A 14,471-nucleotide genomic window follows, 5' to 3' on the forward strand; every position below is an offset into this window, starting at 1 on the left:
AACAACATAACTTGGTGAACCTTGTTGAAAAGAAGTGTCACTTAAAAGGAGGCTTACGATTGCGGAGCACCATCCTAGACTATACATATCCACCTATTCTCCTATCCTTTGTGCACATCATCCTGAACAAAAGAAGAACTAAAAACTTTCTAGGGAAAATACATTTAGTTGCCATTGAAACGAAAGAAGTTTTTTTTTTGCATGAATCAAGCCAATCAATTATATCAGCCAGAGATATTCTTACTTATAAATCATTTAAATACACCTCAAATTTTATTTGTTATTGAATATTCTGAGACTTCTAAAATTCATTGTCGGATTTATAATAATGTTTACAAGTTGTATTTATATCCCTCTCGCTCTAAAATAAATATAATCTGTCGTAATCCGTGAAATACCACAGACTATTGCTAACGTTGTGTATTTAACACTCAACTTGGCGAAATTTCGCTGGCATATTCAAATCTGTCATGACAAGCCCCAAGCTTACCGTTGTCCATCAGATTAATTAGATTTGTTGCCGGTAATTTAAATATTTAAATCAGCAAATTAATTTAGCTTATGACGCACCGCTTCACATATTTAACACTACAGAGGTATTGCAAATTATTTCCAGTATCATTATTACATAGACTAAAACAAAGTCTCTGTCGTTGTCTGTCTGTCCCTATATATGCTTAAATCTTTAAAACTATACAACGGATTTTGAAGCGGTATTTTAAATATATAGAGTGTTTCAAGAGGAAGGTTTATATATATATATATATATATATAATACATGTACACCCGTGCGAAGCCGGGGCGAGTAGCTAGTAAAATATAAGAATTGATGACTCTCCATTTGTAGATTTCTGTAATGCAACAGTACAAATACGGCATAAAGTGATCATGACATAATTGTTTACAGTATATTATACTTTAACCATAAAGTATTTATGTACAGATAAATATATGCTGTTATATATTTATTTAAGTTTCATACCTGTAATATATATCGGCCACTAATAGATTTATTAATTAAAAAATGAGTTTACATCATTCAGAACTTAAGAGCTTGCCCAATAATTATAAAAATTGACTTATTTAATATGAAGGAAATACACTACTTATTATTACGATCATCCAAGCGAAAACAGTCGCAGGCAAAAAAATAAAAGGAGTTGCAAGGTTGTGAAAACATTAATTCATATAAAAGATTTTCCAACAAAAAATATCGTGTCTTATTGTCTTTTTGAATAGCATTTAAAAGCAGTGCGGTGACTAAAAGCTAAAAGCACTAAATTACTTAGTGCCTATTGGAATGCAAGTACGCTTTCACGGTTTTAAATTTAAACATTTGTTACACTATTCTGTTCGGTGTTATATGTAAGTGCATCTACTGAAAAACGTCTCATTTATTCTTATTTAAGTATTTTGATTATAATATAATAATAGATTTTATTTTTATAAAATATTTGCATGTAAAAATAAACTTGCAATTTATGGTAACGTTGAATTTGAACTCCTATCACATTCGTTTTTCTATAAACAATTGTTTGTAGAAAAATAAATAGAACAGGAAATTTTTAAAAGATAAAAAGTAATTAGTATGTTTTATCTTTCAAAAAAATATATAATATTTATAATCTAATAAGTACATAGTTGTTTTTATTATTTATATTTCTAAAATTATTATATATCACACTCTTTATTCGGTCTAGTACTAATTGATGGCATCTATACTTGAAGCGGTTACTGTCAACTGAATATATATATTTTTTATGTATTTATTAAAGGTACATTTATTATTATTGGATGACACGTCAAACTGCAGAACAGTTTGTTGACAAGATAATATAGGTAATGCATAACTCTGCAAACATTAAAGAATACACTACGGCATTCGTTATAGTCTGCATACGTTGTAATTGCTGCAGTCTAAGGCTACTCAAGCTCAAGGATCTATTCTTAACCACTAATGTCAAGCACTGAAGATGACTCTGTTCAAAAAGTTACCTCAAATTACGCTCCGCATGAATATCGATGACTTGCCAAACGCCGTTGGATTATTGAATAATTCATACAGACCGCTCGTTTGCATTCTGATCGTAGATGGCCGCCATAAGTCGGACACCACACCACGTCCAGTGAGGGACGATGGGCACAAATCCCCGAAATTGTAAAACCAAATCGATTCTAGAGAAATTGGCTTATTTATTGATATTCGTCAGATCAAATAACATTTTCTATCCTTTGATATTAAACAAGTACCAACATATATTATATCTTTTGACACAGTTTTTGATTTAAATTTCAGTTTTCTGTTTCATTTTCGATATTGAGATAAATTTCTTACTAAAAAAAACAGTCCTATAGATAAAAATAAATAGATTTATTGTTATTTAGCAAAATTATATATTGTTACAGGTACTTCGAGACTGCTGTTGTGTCAGGTATTGAAATTGAAATTTTTAATAGAAATGTTTGTATACCATTTAATAAGAATCATATTATACTTCCATAATAATAATAAGAACCTAGGACAATTTACACAGCACCATCTAATACTAAGCTAAGCAAAGCTTGTGTTATGGGTACTACCCAAGTGATAAAAATACTTAGGAAACACCCAGAACAGTATGAATAAATATAATCATAAATAAAAATATTTTTATATTTCGAGGAATCGAACCTGCGACCATCTTAATTGAGGTGGTGTGCTGATTTAGCACACCTCCGCTAGACGACCGAGATCACCGATATAAGATCTATTTTTAAATAAATGGGAGAGCCCTCGTCTATTTTATGTGAAATATTTATATGCAATATAAAAGTTATGATCTACCAAAATCTTTTCGGTTAGTCTATTACAGTTTGTAGCAAAACATGAAAAAGTGCTCATAATATAAACCTATAATCCTAAGTACATCATAACTCTATTGTTGGTCTTTAAAATAGTATTACTACCAAGGTTTTGTAATGATAGAACATAAAATGATCTACTAAAATATTAGAAAATGTAATCTTTCAATAATTTTGCTACAACTTATAAACGAAATAACTGTTATTCAATAGTTTTGTACTGTATTGTATTAATCTTTGATGTGTCATCTAACGGAAGTTTTATGCAATAAATATTTCTGTAAGTATTATGACTACCCGTACCGTCAAATTAGGCCACTGATCATTCGCCCTTCCTTCCTTCCTTTTAATAGCAGTTTGGAGTAGTAGCTATAATAGTCAATTACGGCAATAAAAATCAGAGTTTACCCAAGATCAAGATAAGCTAAAACTATGAAGGAATTTCTAAATAATATAACTAGATACTGTTATACAATATTAACATTATAAATTCGAATACGTGTGGATCTTACAGCCGTTTGTTTTATTTTATTGATGATAATGGAATGTTGTACCCACCTGTGCTAACGGTTTACGCTGGCGGAACACCAGTGGAAAATAATAATATGAGCATGAGGTAGGTAGCCCATTATGACAAATTCATCAGGAATACACTCCACGCGATTCCTCCTGGAAACCATCTTATAATGATGGTCAACCTAACATGGGACGTCGCTAACAATGCGGCCTTCAGTCCACATTACTGACAATCCTGTTTCCCCTACAGTGTATTTGTTTCATTTTGAAGACTAAATAGCTAAACGTATTATAATGAAAAACAATAAGATATAAATATAACAATATATATATATTATATATCATGAAAACGAACATAGGTCAAGGATTTGCCTCAAAAAGCAGTGAAGTGGTGTCGCGTGTAACAGGTAGTAGTAGATAATAATTTTAATACATTGTTAGTTAGCCTTACCTTTGGGTTTTACTATAACAAATAAATTATAACTAGCGCTTCATAATTTCAGATATTCGCTGAAAATGTTTGCAGTGATAAATGGCATAGTAACATGACACTATTAGGTAAATTCACGCCCATTTGGCTATTTTTCAGCGTGCGATCCGATCGCGATTTCACCTACAATTATTTGTCATCCTTTCGTTAGTATAGTAATTATAATAGCCAGTAAATGTTTTTCTTTCTTTCTAATTCTGTATAAAATCGTGAAACTATAAATATGAAAGTGAGTGATAGTGATCGCTAATGAATTTTTTTATAGTAACGATGTAATATTTTTTTCTGTTTTAGAAAGATACAGTTTTCCATTTGTTTATAATTATTGCGTGTTTACCTTTCCCTTTCTGCGGTATATAAAAATACGTTATTTAGTTACGATTAAAAGGTCCTATTCAACAATATCATCACTTTTAAAGTACAGATGTCAAGACCTTTATAAACTTTGAAATAAATTGAATCATTTTAGTTATTCTTATTTGCCTATCAACTACCATTTCCTACAATTATATCCGTTACCCAAAGGTTGCATTGAAAACTTTCCTTGCTTTTATACACACTATAGTATTTATATACATACAGTTTACTCATTAATTATACTTATCTTCTATAATTGTATAGTACAAATAAAGCATATTCTATCTATTTATCTAATTTGAACAATATTGAATTTAAACAATTAATCTATTTATCTAATTTGACTTGATATGAAAGTACTTATAAACTAAACAAGTATTATGAGAAAAATCTGTAGGCCTAATTTTGTCGTATGGCTTAATAAAATCACATCTCAAGGCTGCTAAGCCTCACCCTGAGTAATAAAGGCGCTCCAGTGACATGAACGAAGCCAATTAGTCATCATTAAAAAAGGTTTTTGCTAGTAAATGAGACGACATTTACTTGGGGAGTAAAGACTATTCACTCTATTGTAATACTGTATCATATTTTTTCATAACTTGCATGATTTTTTTATATTAATGGATTATAATGATATTGCCCTTGCTGACTTCACAGTATAGTGGAGATGAGACAATTAATCATTTAATTCTTCTAGATTTAGATGGTTTATTGAAAATCTTAAATATTTAATATAAACTCGTGTAATTCGTGGTTCGTGCCCGTAAAATAATAAAAATATATTAAGTAATACAACAGCATATGTAGTTTATTTAATAAATGTTTTATTTTGTTCATTTTGTAGCGATAATAGTCGCTGCAAAAATTTACCTATGTTCTATAAGGACAAGAAACTGTTGAAATTATAATAATTTCCTATTACGTTCCCGTGGTTTAATTTTCATTCAAAGTCCACGAAGATAAAGTCGCATGCTCTCCCTGGTGTTATTATATTACATTGAAGTCCTCAGGTAGGTACTGTTCCACGACCCTAATAACTCGCATCACTTTCCTAATCACGTAATTTTCCCTCTAAACCGTCGGCAGGCGTGGAAATATGAAGGTGCGGAAAAGGGACGGAAATTGGTACATAATTACCAATCAGCTGAATTAATTTATTCGTACAGCTATCGCGTGTACACTGAAAGTAGATTTTACGATAACATCTACAATATTAGCAATTGTCAGTGACTTTGCTTTTTTAAAATAATATTTTATTTAAAAATTAAGCAGTCGATCTTGTCAAACATAATATCTTCACACTTCAAGAGATATGAAACTGATAGACAGACCCACTATAGATATGATAGATATTTTCACTCTAACAATTCAGTATATATAAAAAAAACATCTATTCATAAGAGCAAGACACAAGTTTCTTGCTCATTCTTCTTGAGATGATTCAGCGTTCCGAATGAGTGGTAAAATCGAAATTTAACTATTCAAAAGTGCTTGTAATGAGTTTATTTGAATAAAGATTATTTCTATTTCAGTATAAATCTCTTATTTGTGCATAAACATCTTCTAACAAAAATTATTTTACATATATTCAAGTATTAGTTTAGTCATTGGTCACTGATTAAATATCATTAATTACCATTTGATTCAATGGATTCTCTAAAATTCCATTAAATTTACTGCAATCGTTAATTAATAAAATTGGATTGTTCAATCGAAAAGCAATCGTTTACAAAGTTGATGAAACATTTTATCATTTTGTATAATACTGTTAATTGGATTCACGCAATCGAATAAACTGTGATACTCAATTAACAATATACTCATTACTCATCTAGTAATTATTCGTACGATTGGTGCCCATTTAGAATGCATTTTTCCACAAGTACGGACGACTTAAAATGGGTAAACTAAACTAAATATACCTTAGAGCTAATTGATTGTTTGGATTCACACATTTCGACTTAAAAATGTAAAGTTTCAATAATTACTTAAAAGAGCATTACATAACTAACAATTAAAAAGTTGCTTAAATTAATTTTATTTGAATGAAAGATTTTCTATTCTATTCTATTCTAGTTTTAGTAACTGCTTCATAAAAATTACAATAAAAAAATTTGTTATTTGCTCAAAAACACAGTACAAAAGATGACAATTAAAGCATAATATAATTTGTTTTGCCATAGCAATGGCATGCAAAATATTATTGTCTATAAATTATAATAAATAATCTATAAAGAGAGAAAATAGAAATAGAAATAATCTTTATTCAAATAAACTTAATATAAATATATAATCTTAAACAATAATAATAATAACAGTAGTAAAATAGGATCTCTCCAGTCGATAATTATACATTTGTCAAGAAAATCCTTCAGATTGTATAATTCTTTACATTACAATACATGAATTCCGATCGTTTTTAATTGAATATATATTTATTTATTATTCATATTTCTAAACCTTGTTTGTGTAGCAAACGTAAGTATACTGTCCTAAGCCCATACAATCAATTTAGAATGAAACGGGAAACTCGGGTAAAGCCACAATAAAATAAATCCATTCCCCCAAATAGCCAAATAAAAAAGGGGATCGAGGTAAGGGTGAACTCATGATGTCACGTTCAGGGCTCTGGACTCCGTATGCTGTCTGTCGTTACGCTAAGTGAAGTGCTGGAATCTATTTCAGAAAGAAAGAAAAACGGTATTTTTATTGCGAATTTAAATTAAAATGGAATGAAGTTTTATATTCTGGAATGGTATATACAGGCGGGAAGTTAATGAATTTTCAATATTTTCGTTTTTTACATCGTTTCGTTTGCTATCAATAGCCTGAGGGCAAAATAAATAAATACAAAGTGTGAGACGAAGCTTTGCTCAATGCATCTTTGCCTGTAATATTTGTTATCTAAAATAACATAGTAAGTTTATTTCGTTTCCATTAATTAAATATATTATGTATATATAATTTATGGAAACCAAATAAACTTACCATCTTATTTATATTTTGAATTATATAACATAAAAAAATAATCTTAATTTATTTGCATTTTGACAAAAATTAATTGAAGATATTAAATATCGTAATTAGAACATCGTCTCAAAGAAATGAAAAGGAAGTATCAAGTTGAAGATTATGAAAAGTTCGATTATTGATTAATGTCTTCACCGAAGTAAACTGTGTGCAAAGTCACCTGGAGTAGTACCTCTGTCTTAGGTACCTATTTTTACTTTTTGTATTTTTTTATGAGGGAGGGTAATGTCCGAAACCGTCTGTTTAGAAAAAAACTTTTACCATTTTCAAGGATATGCACTTTTCATATACAATTGACTGCCTCCGTGGTCTTACGATTTAGCATACCGCTTTACTTCCGACGGTCGCGGCTTCGATTCTTCGCACGGTGCAAACATTTGCATTCATGAGTAGGATTATTTGTATTGGTCTGGGTGTTTTCTATGTATATTATATATTTATAAAAAAAATGCGTTTCCGTTTGCGCCTTTTAGTGAGAAGAGTTTTGATGGTGTAATAAAAATCGAATAAGAAGAGTATAAAATAAACTGCTTACCGTGGGACTAGATAGCGCTGTATTAATTGTTCAGGGTTATTTATTTATTTATATATACATTGAAGCCGAATTTGAGATCTGTCACTAGTTGTAAGCGTATGGATTTGTGAACAATACATTTTCAGGGATATAAACACAGCACAGTATATGGATAGTAGTCGCTCTAGTACCATTCAACAGCAAGCATCCGAGCGATTCTAATTGCTCTTGGTTGGGTGCACTCCAACTCAGTCAGAAATGGTCGCTAGCACGTGGACAATCGGAAATGAACTTAATTTTGTTTCTTGGCTCGTAAAGATACAAATCAAGAAGCGAAATAAAGAGAATGCTGGAAATTGTTTAAAAGCAATAGCTAACGATTATATACGTACTTACAGTAATTAAATAAAATATGCGACAAATTAAAATTGCAGTTTGTCTTGTATTGTAGCGGTTTAGCAGCTCGCCGCCTTGGTTTCGATGGTTTCAGGTTTGATTCTTCATAGGATAAATACATTTGTATTCATGAATATGAACGTTTGTACTGCTTTAGGTATCTTCTATAATATGTACATAACAAAAAATGTATTATGTATTTCTATAAGTTATTCAGTACCCATAGTAATATAGTCTTATAGACTAGTCTCAAACCAAGCTATTCTTAGTTTAAGACTGGTCTGTGAGAAGACTGTGTGAATTGTATTGGGTTATTACTATTATATACAAATATATTTTTAAGCATATGCACCACTTTAATCAGTAAACATAAGTAAATTTATTTAAATGCAAACTTTATCAATCGCTAAATCATATCTGAAATCCATTCGGCATTTGTGATATAATTCTCCATTCTACTAAATATCGCCAAGAAATATATATAGACAACAGATCATGTAGAGAAATATAATAAGACACCAAATAAATATAGCATAAATGTTTCTATTTAGTTATATCTCCATAAAAACAGAGATTTAAAGTGTTTGTGCCAAACCTTATTGTGTCCTATTTCATTCTATTCCTAAACCATATCTTCCAGTTTATGAGCTCACATAAAGCTATATAAAATTTCACCCCTTTATGCCATTGTATACTGACTGTCTATAAAGATATGCAAATTTTAAAATAATCATATAACGTTTAGTATTATTGCATTTTATACTACCTTTTATTTAAATTGCTTAGTATACATTATGCGTTCCACATATTCTGTTCATCTGAAGTTTATTCTTCAAGCACTTCTTCTTATTTCAATACCAGGTTTAGTATTAAAATATTTGATATTTTGCACTTCATGCAATTCTGATGATGAGTTGAAATCAGTTGCGATCTAGTGAGAAGGAATCTAGTTATTTCATGACAGTGTACTTATGACCATCTTCTGGTCAAAACTCTACAATAAAATAAATAGACACAACGAGGACCTATAGTCTCGTATGCCTTGACTGAGAAATGTTAATATCTGATTTGGACATATAACTACGATATAAATGCGTACTGCACAGCGAAATCTTTAATTTAAATTATATATGTAGGTATAATTTATATTTCATTTCTTCACATATGACTTTAATCGACATTCAAATAACAAAAGAAAAGTATATTTCCCTTCGAATTTCCAATAAATATATTCCTTTTTTTCATATATTGAATAGAAATAAATCTATTCCAAACTGTTGGCGCAACGAAATGTTTTTTGCTACATGGAACATATTTTTCAATACAAAATTCAAACTTCCGCCCATTGTTAGCAAAACAAGCATCCGAATAAGATTTACTAGGCACGGTTCACGAAAGCATTTCCGCATTTGCGCGGATTTCCTTTAAATAATTGAAACGAATTTATTTCTGGCATTATTGGCGGTAGAGTTTTACAAGGAACGTTTCATCTTTTGCAACTTGCGGCGGCACCTTGCAAAGAGCAATTAATTTATACTCATAAATTCTTTCAGCTGAGCTGTATTAGTTCATATTTTGTAACAAGATCATTTTTTTAATAGATCACAATGAAAACGTGGCCCGGCTGCGCTAACATATTCGCCGGCGGGCCACCTGTGAATGATGATATGAGGAGCATGAAGTCACGCCAGCAAGCTAAGTTAGTACGATGTGACCGCGATATTTTCAAGGAAAGAGTTAGTAATGGGACCACTAACAATATATTCCCCTCCTCCCTCCCCCCACTTTGTAGTTGGTAGATAAATGCGTAATATTAAATACATCTTTAGTACTTAAGTACAGTGACAGCTTCGATGGTCGCGGCTTTATTTCTTGATGGTCGCGGATTCAATCTTCGATCTTCACATAACAAGCATTTGTGTCGTGAACACAAATGTATATCTGAGAGGTTAAATAAATGTTTGCTGCAAATTCACTGTGTTGTTTGTTCGCCCCAGTAAAGAAAAATAAAAGGTTTTCAGTTTCGTCTTAACTTTTAATCTCATTATCTGCATAGAATATTCCCTTAGCGAAGTTTATAATTATAAGCCAATATTGGGCTACTTTGATACAGATCTGAATTGGACAGAACTCAAGCAATACTTCCGGCATCAATAAAATTATATGGACTAAAATTAGAGCATGGCATTAAAAAATCAATTACAAAATCTCTATGATTTTATATTATTGTAATAATTGTTTATATAATAATAATAATAAACTTTATTAGCCAATATAACTATTATATTTTATAATAATGAATTTCAATAAGTGTTATTTCGTTTAAATTGGCTTTAAAAGATAGTACTCTCAGAAATTTCGATGGATACGCAAGAGGCGGTTTTACGGAAACCGAAACAGACCAACAACATATTAACTTATAATACTAAATTGACTGAAGTTATATATTCAAAACTTGGCTCGTTCCCCGCTTTGTTTGTATTTTTGGACATTTCTATAAAAAAAAAATTAATTCCAACGCCACCGCAGGCAACTAATATGCTAAATACAATACAGTAAAATATTCATCAATCAGAACAAAACCCGCATTGTTTTGACGTAGATTTACATTATAATGGGTATCCATTAAAACAGAAATCCCGATAACCATAACGTTAGATAACCGTGTGACATGGAATCCTCGTAAATTGCTTCATTACTCAGAAATCACAAGCCGGCTCGATTGGATTTAGTGACAAATCGGGTCTCCACACGATGGCCATCCAATGTTTGATGAGTACCCATGTTTAATGTTCTTTTTTCAACGATTATTCAAAAGAGCAACACGCAAGTTTATAGCATGTTCTTCTTGTGATGAGTCAGCTTTCCGAATGAGCAGTAGATTATAAGAAGGATAACTATGGATACTATTCAAAATTGCTTTCTTAAATTAGGTTTATTTGAAGAAAAGATTTTCTATTCTATTCTATTTTATTACATAAATTTAGGATTTTACATTTTGTTCCTAGATGGCGTTGTTCAATTCTTACAACACGCTATATGTTACTTTTACAATAACCTGTAGGTTGTAGCAGTGTATTTATATAATCCTTTTACCTGTGTACATATAGGTATCATGAACATTATCGGAAGTATATTTCCGACGTACACTTTGTGCAAAACTCTCTCTGGTTACTGGTGGTTCTTGTGGTTACCTATTTTAGCGGCCATTTTCAAGCTGTGAAGCTGTTCCACTGAAGGGAAATATAAAGTAGTGATATTAAACTTAATCACAGAATTAAAAGACATGCAGTCTTAGTCTTCCAGTATAGCTAATGAGCTGATCAGCAGATCATGACGTCCATGGTGTTGTTCAAGCAGAATAAAAGGGCGAAATAGGTCGCCCTAATAATGAGACGAGAGCTGCTCTACTTCATGTACAGGTTAGGCTAACATCGCCGGAGTCCCGATAGGATGCAATGCGATAAAATTTTCCACACGAATAAAAAAGTGTTACCATTACCATTGAGAGGGCCTATAAGTTGTTTGCCATTTTAGTTACATATTATATAAAAATCGCTTTAGTACCAAATCGGGTCTCCATCCAATGTTTGAAGTATCCCGGTAATATGAAAATTACAAAAAGAAGTTTCTCTTACTTAGATATAAGTATTGAAATAAATTTTCTTATATTGTCATGGGAGTAGAAGAAAAAAACAGAAAGAATAATAAAAAATATTTCTAAGTAATTTTGTATAAGTAAATATACTCTCTCTTCACGTAAACAACAATAAATTAAGTAAATTTCAAATCTGGAATAGGATTTTTATAAAATTATTAATATAGTCTACATTTATAATTAGACAACACAATGAAATTTAATATTCAGTCAATGTATCTGAAAGCTAATCATATATTACGCGTGGCTTCCTACAATAGAAGCAATCATGCCAAAGTTAAATAAAACGAATACGAGTTCACGAAAGCAAACTTAATCAAGAGAAAAACATGAGGCGTGACGTAGGCAGGTAACTTTCTGAAAGTGGAAGCAAAAAATGTACAACCGACGGTGAAATGGCCATAAAGTTGTTTCTTGCACAATTAGAGGAAACTAGTAGATAGTTTCACTCGCCTAAATATTGCTTTAGGGATATACAGTATCTTAAGGTGGATTCTAATAATAATAACCCAGGTCAATTCACACAGCGTGAACAAGCTAATTAGAATTTGTATTGTGGGTACTAGACAACTGACATAGAATCTTACATATTTTTTTTTATAAATACAAACATAATATATATAGGAAACACCCAGACCAGTACAAATAATTATACTTATGAATACTAATTCATTTCACCATGCGGGAATCAAAACTGCAACAATCAAAAGTGAACCTGTGCGCTAAACTATTAATATTACAATATACTTTTTTTTTAACTATTATCTGAAAGCATTGCGGTCTAGTGGTTTACTACCACGCCTTAGACAAAAACTTTTACGCTCTGCTCCCCTACCACGTTGGGATCCAAAACACCCAGCAAAATGCCAAATGTCGTATTCATCTTGAAATCGACAGTTGATAATGCCTCTTACCTCATTTCGAAAAACTGCCGTGAAGGTATATAAATTATTATATTTTAAGTTATTTCTTATTAGCGAACACGGAGCATTATTTATGTCAGATACGTGCCGTGATAATAATCTATGCTACGAAGTACGAGCATGTCTTGTTATCTTCACTTACTGTACCCGCGACATCGTCTACGTGACCGGACATTTTTTTAATCAATGATAATATAATAGTATACTGCACCCATCTACGATCACAGTATACGCCGGCTGGACACTAATGGAGGATTATAGAATGAGCATGAAGTGAGATCAGTTAGCCTATTGTGGCAAATTTACCATAAAATAACAACGATAGTTTCTCGAGGTCCACGTGGAGGTCGGTCTAATATAGTACATTACTAGCAATGACAACGGTAATCATTTACCACCAGATGGGCCGTATACTTGTTATAAAAAAATGAGGCTAATACTTTATATTACTTACAATCCCGTTCACTTCCCACCACCACTGTGACAGACTTGAGTACTGTTGCAATTGTTTCTCATATTAAACATATTATTTTACTATAGTTTTATTAGCATATGATTCATTCATAACCAGAAATATATCACGTAAATCATCATTACATAAACAAAATCTGGACATAAAAAGTAACTTATGTCTTTCTCTATGCCAAATATTATGTTCAAAGTCTCACTATAATAAATTAATATTACAGAGAGAGAGTTACTTAGTAAGTACTTGTATGGTAATAACTTCCTGTTCTGTTATGAATTTAAATTTTATATTTTTACTATATTCTATAATAACTTTACTAAAGATGCATTAATTGATGCATACGGACCACAGATCTTCGATTTCATAAGTTCTAGACACCCAATTCCATCATTCACCTTAATGACACTTCAATTAAGAAAATCTGTTCCGTGCTTCTGTGACGTCACTTCTGTGGATTTTCTGGTCCTGGTACCTTCAATTAATCATCCAGGAAAATTAAGGATAATTTGGAAGCATTGAAGATGAAGCTGAACATTTATCATTCTCTAAATGATGTTCTATAAAGATGACTCAGTGGCGTTAAATGTTTTAATATCATTTGTATAATCAACAGTTCTCTTTCAAGTATTCAACATTATTTGTATTAAATTATATTCACGGTGATATTTACCATGATAATATTATGGGCATGATTATGTACGTAGAAAAAAAATAGAAATATAAATAATCTTTATTCAAATAAACTCAATACTTTTGAATAGTTTTTTTATTTTACCACTCATTTTGAACGCAGACTCATCACAAGAAGAATGAGCAAGAAACTTGAGTGTTGCTCTTTTGTATAGATGTTAAAAGACTAAGAAATCTGACTCTTACTGAGTCAGTCATTAGTCATAGTGACAGTAGCGCAAATTAAAACAATATCATTTTATTAATAAATGTTATTATAATTATTTGAATGGAATTACTAACAAAGTAAATATAATAATCTTAGGACAATTCACATTGCGCCAAAACAGTTCAAACACACAGTCCCAAATTAAGCTAGGTGAAGCTTGTGTTATGGGTTCTAGATAACTGATACAAACACATAGATTTTTTTAAGGTAAATACTTACATATTTTACATAGAAAATACCCAGACCAATACAAACAATCATACTCATGAATACAAATGTTTGTTCCGTACGAGGAATCGTACTCGAGACCATCGGAAGTAAGGCGGTGTGCTAAACCGCTAGACAGCCGAGGCCGTCAATATATAATTTATAGTTATCT

The 14,471-nt window shown here is 31.1% G+C and overlaps 1 protein-coding gene across 1 annotated transcript in view; it reads left to right on the plus strand.

Moving 5' to 3' along the window:
* The first annotated feature begins 2,402 nt into the window (after positions 1 to 2,402).
* LOC131846095 (CD151 antigen-like) overlaps positions 2,403 to 14,471 on the plus strand; it is an 81,698-nt gene continuing 69,629 nt past the window's right edge. The window contains exon 1 of the mRNA XM_059195316.1: positions 2,403 to 2,432. The gene's annotated coding sequence lies outside the window, so the exon portion shown is untranslated. The remainder of the gene's footprint in view (positions 2,433 to 14,471) is intronic.

Source organism: Achroia grisella, unplaced genomic scaffold, assembly GCF_030625045.1.
Source record: "Achroia grisella isolate CSIRO2021 unplaced genomic scaffold, CSIRO_AGI_Agris_v1 utg501, whole genome shotgun sequence".
NCBI classification, from domain to species: domain Eukaryota; kingdom Metazoa; phylum Arthropoda; class Insecta; order Lepidoptera; family Pyralidae; genus Achroia; species Achroia grisella.